The following is an 8,345-nucleotide window of genomic DNA, read 5'->3' on the forward strand; positions in this document are numbered from 1 at the left end:
AAGCATCCAGTGGTCGGATTGAAAGGCTCAAGAACCGACAGTTCAGTGTATAAATGTGTTCTAGGTGAGGCCAGTATTGTAAACATTGATACTTTTCAGTCTTGTAGAATTACTATTCCATCATTTGTAGAAAGGAGAGGCCAAATGATGTTTTTAATGCATATGAAACAGGTTATTTTTTGATCTTCTGCCTGGTGAAACTATTGAGTACACAGGACAGGAATTCGCAGCAGAAAATTTAGTAAAGAAATATTAACTGTTTTATTATGTTCTAATGAAAGTGGAACAGAAAAGTTGATGCCACTAATAATTGTAAAGGTGAAGGTTCCTTGATGCTGTAAAAATTTGTGAACACTTCTGTGTAAATGTAGTTTAATGCAAAAACAAGAGTGACAGCAACTGTGTACAAATAATTCTTGCATGCCTGGGTTACAAGGCTCGATATTAGAAATAGGAAAGTCATCCTATTTAGCAACAACTGTGCAGCACCTCTGCAAGATACATCATATCTACATAATATAAATGTAGTGTTATTTCCTCTAAAATGTACAAGCCACCTTCAACTATCCTACCAAGGCATTATAATATGGCTGAAACAAAAATCAAGGAGATTCTCCTAAAGAAGAGGCTGCCCTGTCTTCAGACTGCAATGAAACAGATAACAATCTTGGTCGCAATACATTCTGTATGAAGTACGTGGGGTAACACGCAGAAAAGCACTATCTCAAACTGCTTCAAGAATACTAAATATCTTTTTCCAAAACTGTTTCCCGAGGAAAACTGCAGTGCAGTTTCTCCTTTAAGTCGTCACACAAATGACAAAGTGACACACATTGAAATAAGCGACCAAGGGATAGAAAAGCAACTGAAATTGCTCAACAGAGCAAAGGCCTCTTGACCTGATGGGATACCAGTTCAGCTCTGCACTGAGCATGTGAAAGAATTTGCACCTCTTGTAGTGGCAGAGAACTGGAGGTCTTTAGAAGAGCGAAGCGTTTCTAATGATAGGATAAGAGTATAGGTCATTCTTGTATTCGAGAAAAGTCATCAGACAAATGCACAAAATTTTAGGCCTGTATCTCTGATGTTGGTGTGCATTGTAAAATTTTGGAACCTGTTTTATGTTTGTGTATTATGACAATTCTGGAGACAGAAAATTTCCTCTGTAGGAAATCGACATGTCCTCAGAAAATAAGGATCGTGAAACCCAGTTCTCAATGTCCACAAGAGTCAAAAAACAGCAAATGCAGGCACCTAAGTAGATGCTGGAAGGCATTTAATACAGCTCTGAGCTGCCACCTGATAAACAAAATGTGAGCATACATTATATCAGGCCAACTGTGTGACTGGATTGAAGAGTTTCTAGCAAACTGAACATAGAATGTTATTCTGAACTGAGAGAAGTCTTCAGACATAAAAATAGTTTGGTTGTGCCTCAGGAAACTGTTATTGGACCATTACTTTTCACAATATAAATAAATGGCATAGTAAAAGAAGGCTAGCTTTCATCAGATGCTTACAGATTATGTCATGCCAGAAAAGAAGTAATTGTAACTGAACAATGGCAGCAAATAATGGAGCAAGAAGAAGACACTGACTATCTTAACTTTGATACATATGTGGAATGTGACAAAGATAATGCTGTCTGTTGGTCCGTGATAACTGATGCAAGTCTTGCAGGAACAGTTGGCAGAGAAACAGGAAGAACATGAAGACTAGGATGAACCAGAACCATTGCCAAAAGCTATTGAATGAGTGGATAGAGTTAAGTATTATGTACTGAGTTCTTAAGTTGATGAAGTGATGAGTGTGGACAGTACAATATTATGATTAGGACAAAAGAAATAGTCAACTATTGATATATTTTTTAAACTGAAGTCACCTTCAAATTATACAACACATTTGATATAAAATAGGAATCTTGCCTCTTTAACGTTGCTTCAAATTAAGAGTCTAATTTTGAGCCGTTCAACCTACCTTTCACAAATTCATTCTAATGCAATAGTTTCATAGAATCTAATTAATAAAGCCTTCAAACAAAACTTTTCCAATGTGGTGTTAATATGTATTCGACAGGTGCTGCCTCTAGAAACAAAAACTGTACCTGTTTTTCATTCGTTCTATTAACAAACATGTGGATACGCCTTACACTTTGCATAAATAAAGTATGCAGAATTGAAGTGTACAGAATTGCTTTTTTATTTTGAGAAGCACAACATACACATTCATAAAGGGGCCCTAGAGCCTACACTCTCGCACCACGTGACTTAACTGAATTCCAACTGGCAGAAGTGTACACATCTGACATACTGGATTTAGCCAGTGTCACTGTATTTGACACATTTTTGCTTCTTACATACTAATGCATAATTCTGAGAGTTTGTGAGTATGATATTTAGAATGTGTTCTCGAAAAGGCACCTTTTGAATTTTAATTTGTTGAGGTAGCGTGTCGGGAAGTATGCCATGAAGAGAGAGCATATTACTCTAAATATGATACTCCTAATCAAAATAATTGAATCATTACAAAATCAGGCATTTATCAGTATTATGTTTCCCACTTATGACATTCAAAATCTGAGGACATTTCAAAAATTTACTAACAAGATTCTACTGTAGTATTTTGTGATGCTGGTGATCAGGAGCATATGTTACACAGTCTTAGCACTGTTGTTACTGTATCACAACAACTCCCTACCCATCCCATTTTTGATTTTTAGTTGCTGCTAGCACCATGTGAGGTGATACAGTGGTAAGACACAGGACTTATAATTAGGAGGACAGCAGTTCAAATCCCTGTTCAGATCTCAAGTTTTAGGTTTTGTTTGATCCCTTTGCAAGGGCATTCCAGATTTCCTTTGCCTTCCTCCTCTATCCGTTCTTGTCCCATGTCTGCCAATTTCGCCACTGGCAGGACATTTAACCCTAATCTTTCTTCTGCTGTTAACGTCAAACCATGTAAGATGCCAATCAAGTTCAAGAGAAACATCTCTGGATTTCAAACAGTCTCTACTACTGACACGCTCATGGAAAGGAGAGATATAAAGTGCCTTAAAATACAGCATAGCTGCTGAACTGACAAGACACACTGGCTTACCAGTATTTGTGATGAAATAGGCCAGCATCAAAAGCTAAATCAAATGCATGACTTCTTCAAAATGACAAACACATTACCTGTGAGTTCAAACCAAGTATGTGGGTGATAGATGATGTAAATGGAAATTTTATTACTGACATAAAGGAAGCTATAGTTAACCCATCATCTCCCACTAATCTGTTTTCAGATTCTATTTTTTTATTTATTTTACTGCCATAATGGGATGACTTGTATTGAATTTCAGTTATTATGCACTGAGGTGACAAAAGTCAAGGGATACCACGTACCGGGCGTTGTGCAGCAACTCGATGTGGCATGGAGTTGACAAGTTGTTGGAAGTCCCCTGCAGAAATACCGAGCCATGCCACCTATATAGCTGTCTGCAATTGTGAAAGTGTTGGCATTGCAGGATTTTTTGAACGAACTAACTTCACGATGATGTCCCATTAATGTTCAATGGGGTGGCGCATCGTAATCCACAAAAATTCCATCATTGTTTGGGAAAATGAAGTCCAAGAATGGCTGAAAGTGGTGTCCAAGTAGCAGAACATAACCATTTCCAGGCAATGCTAAGTTGGAACAGAGGGTCCAATCCATTCCACGTAAGCACGGCCCAACCATTATGGAGCCAGCAGCAGCTTGCACTATGGTTTGTTGACATCTTGGATCCATGACCTCGTGGGGTCTACATCTCAATTGAACCCTACCATTAGCTGTTACCACCTGAAATCGGGAGTCCTCTGTATCGAAGGAAAATTTATAAGCGACATGAGGCAATATTTCCAAATGCTTTGTTTCTTGAAGAGGGCTCTTCTCAGTTCTATTTTCTCACACTGTAGCTGTTACCCTAAACCCAATGTTTCGCATATGCTGTTTTACTGTTTGTCAAATGCAATAATAATTGGCACCAATTTTAATACTGTGGAACCACTCACGTCTGCAAGTACACAGAGTAGAATATCTAAGCAGAAAACTAACATTGAACATTCACAGTTCGTAAAGAATTACAATATAAATATGGGAGGCGTAGACCATCATGACTGGCTTGTTGGGAAATATGCCATTTCTTTACACAGCAAGAAATGATAGTGGGCTCTCTTTACGAGAATATGGCCGTTATGAACATATGAATCGCATATTGCATGGTACACGGAGCAAGATCTCTCGATTTATTGGAGACCTGACATCATCTTGCTGTCCACTATTTGTAAATGGCTACAAATTGCAGAGTGGAGAATCCCTTATCAACACCTAAAAGATCGTTCCCTGAAGTGATATATGATGAAAAGCACAACTTTATGTCAACACATAATTCCCGAAGATGATGTCAGTTTGCTGGTGGCAAAGGCAGTCCACTAACATTTTGTAAGAAGTGTAACATTGCCCTTTGTCACAACTGCTTTGAACCTACCACACAAAATAAGATGGAACAGTGTAGAAGCATAAATAGGTGATCAGAGCCGAAAATCATTGGTTTTACAATGACTGGTGCATGTAAATTTTAAAAGTAATAAAGCTTTTTCTTCTAAAACTGAAAGATATTTGTAATACAAAAATATAATGACGAGAGTAATATAATGAGTATATGTAATTTTGTTTAGTATACGTAATTTACCATTACAAATAATAAGGCTGCAATAATTTACTTACGAAAATGAATATACAACAGAAATAACAAAATCTAAATGCTTGTATAAACACAGTTATCATACATTCCAGATAGTTACCATATCTGTTCATAGATCAGGCAATTCTGTTTATGTGACTACTTATAAAATAAACAAAGGATTTATTTATGATGTTTGATGTCACTATATTATATAAGCATAGAAAAACATACATTTTCACACACACCCCCCTCCCCCCCCCCCCTCCCCCCCCCCAAAAAAGAAAAAGGTGGAGAGCTAATGTCTTAAATGGAAACAATACTGTGAAAGCTTGTATTGCAAAAAAAACATAACTTTGAGGCGGAGAACTTATGCATGGAATCGGACAAACCTGATATTCTGTTCAGTGCAACTGAGGATGCTACCAAGCATTTGATAAACAAAGCATTTCCAGAGAAATGCTGACAGTGATGGGAGAGGAAGGCAAGCTTGTTTTACATTTAATATGTTATATGTTGTGGAAAACTAATGAATAACCTAAAGAAGAGGAGGAGGAGATTAGTGTTTAACGTCCCGTCGACAACGAGGTCATTAGAGACGGAGCGCAAGCTCGGTTGAGGGAAGGATGGGGAAGGAAATCGGCCGTGCCCTTTCAAAGGAACCATCCCGGCATTTGCCTGAAGCGATTTAGGGAATAACCTAAAGACTGGACTACATCTGTTCCAATTCCTCGTCACAAAAACTGATCAGTTAGGGACTGCTCCAACTATTGAACTAACACATTAATATCACACTGTACTTAATGACTCTATGCCCAAAGGAATTCCTGCAATCTCAGATTTCTCCAGAACAAGCAGGTTTTGTGACAGTTAAAATTGGAAAAATGTCTTGAGCTCTGTGTTCTTGCCTACATTTGTTTTCTAGACTATTTATGTGAAGGCTTTGATTATGGCATGTAGGACAACTTGTGGCATGTGCTCAATGAGTTTGGAGTTCCAAAACACCTAGTATCATAACTAAAAGTTCTTTCTAACAGTAATAATACAACAATGAAAGTGGATGCTAAGTACTTGGGATTTATCAGTGTAACAAATAAATACTTTTGCCCCTCATGTTGACATAAATGTACCACCAAGTAACATACATCTGTATGTAACTGAATACTACAGCTGCTGCTGCTAATAGTATTAACATAGCTTACAGAAGTAGAAAGTGTCATCTCTTGTCTCCAATAACATGAGCTGAATAGGGTTAGTGCGGTAATCTCTCACTGCACAGTACTGCAATTGTTTTGCACGCTGTGTTGTCTCACTGCACAGTGCTGTGATTGTTTTGCAAACTGTGTTGTCTATGTTTATAAATGCTATATCATGTGTTTTGTTGCTGATTTGTGGATGTTTTGTGCAATTCTGCAGTGGTGCAGATTATTAGTGGTGCTTGCCCTATAAATTAAACCGAAATATGTGGTTGCCAAGCAAATATTTCAATTGCAGTTAATAGTTCGATCTGCAGTCTCCTAAACTAAAGTGATGATACCTTCCTGTTTTGTGGCAGGTTATAGAAGTTGCTGAGAGGTAAGATGCTTTTTCAAGCCCCCAAAGGAAGTAGAAAATTTTAACAAATGGAAAAAAGTTATCCCAAAAGGAGCTAACAAGAAATTCATACATTTGTGATAATTTTCTGAAAATTTGATATTGAAAACAGACAAATTAATTATTGATGGAAAGGAAGCAGAACTGCTCAGAATTAATTGGCACTTGAAACCAAATTCGGTTCCTCACATTTTCCTGCATTTGCCCAATATTTGTTTACCCCATTAAAGCAAAGAAAATATCACACAAAAAGGAAAGCTGCTTGTAAAATCGTGAATAAAACTCCCACCAAATATTTAAGAATTTGTGACAGTGATACCACTTCTGATTTAAGCAGCACAGTTGTTTGATGGGCTTACATTAGTTGATCAACTTGATGAAGTAACTGTACTGAAATTACAAATCCAAAATTTAAAATGTAGCTTGGCTAGGGAAAACTATAAGCTCAAGTCAGAAAAGGCTGGACTAACTGTGCTGTGGACAGAAGTAGGTTGACTGAAGACACATACTTGTAAATGTAATGAAAGCTTATCTAGTAAGCAAAGAAGTGCCAGAAAAGGATGGGATACAATTGTGAATTTCTTCTGAGTAGTTGTTTACTACATATTAAATCTAAGGATTATAGGCACTGCTTGAAACATAATCTGTTATCTCTTGCTTCAGTTGTGCATTTGAGGAGACTCTTAAAGGGTTTGAAATGTACATATGGTAGTAACACGACAGCTTTAGATGCTGTTTAACAGAATTTTAGAGAAGATTAGATTAGATTAGATTAGATTAATACTAGTTCCATGGATCATGAATACGATATTTCGTAATGATGTGGAACGAGTCGAATTTTCCAATACATGACATAATTAGGTTAATTTAACAACATACTTAAGTTAATATAACAACTTTATTTTTTTGTGTTTTTTATTTATTTTTTATTTTTTTAATATTTTTTTTCTTAATTTATATCTAAAAATTCCTCTATGGAGTAGAAGGAGTTGTCATTCAGAAATTCTTTTAATTTCTTCTTAAATACTTGTTGGTTATCTGTCAGACTTTTGATACTATTTGGTAAGTGACCAAAGACTTTAGTGCCAGTATAATTCACCCCTTTCTGTGCCAAAGTTAGATTTAATCTTGAATAGTGAAGATCGTCCTTTCTCCTAGTATTGTAGTTATGCACACTGCTATTACTTTTGAATTGGGTTTGGTTGTTAATAACAAATTTCATAAGAGAGTATATATACTGAGAAGCTACTGTGAATATCCCTAGATCCTTAAATAAATGTCTGCAGGATGATCTTGGGTGGACTCCAGCTATTATTCTGATTACACGCTTCTGTGCAATAAATACTTTATTCCTCAGTGATGAATTACCCCAAAATATGATGCCATATGAAAGCAATGAGTGAAAATAGGCGTAGTAAGCTAATTTACTAAGATTTTTATCACCAAAATTTGCAATGACCCTTATTGCATAAGTAGCTGAACTCAAACGTTTCAGCAGATCATCAATGTGTTTCTTCCAATTTAATCTCTCATCAATGGACATACCTAAAAATTTGGAATATTCTACCTTAGCTATATGCTTCTGATTAAGGTGTATATTTATTAATGGTGTCATACCATTCACTGTACGGAACTGTATGTACTGTGTCTTATCAAAATTCAGTGGGAGTCCGTTTACAAGGAACCACTTAGTAATTTTCTGAAAGACAGTATTGACAATTTCATCAGTTAATTCTTGTTTCTCAGGTGTGATTACTGTACTTGTATCATCAGCAAAGAGAACTAACTTTGCCTCTTCATGAATATAGAATGGCAAGTCATTAATATATAATAAGAACAACAAAGGACCCAAGACTGACCCTTGTGGAACCCCATTCTTGATAGTTCCCCAGTTTGAGGAATGTGCTGATCTTTGCATGTTACGAGAACTACTTATTTCAACTTTCTGCACTCTTCCAGTTAGGTACGAATTAAACCATTTGTGCACTGTCCCACTCATGCCACAATACTTGAGCTTGTCTAGCAGAATTTCATGATTTACACAAGAGAG

The sequence above is a fragment of the Schistocerca serialis genome, chromosome 6, assembly GCF_023864345.2.
Source record: "Schistocerca serialis cubense isolate TAMUIC-IGC-003099 chromosome 6, iqSchSeri2.2, whole genome shotgun sequence".
Lineage (NCBI taxonomy): Eukaryota > Metazoa > Arthropoda > Insecta > Orthoptera > Acrididae > Schistocerca > Schistocerca serialis.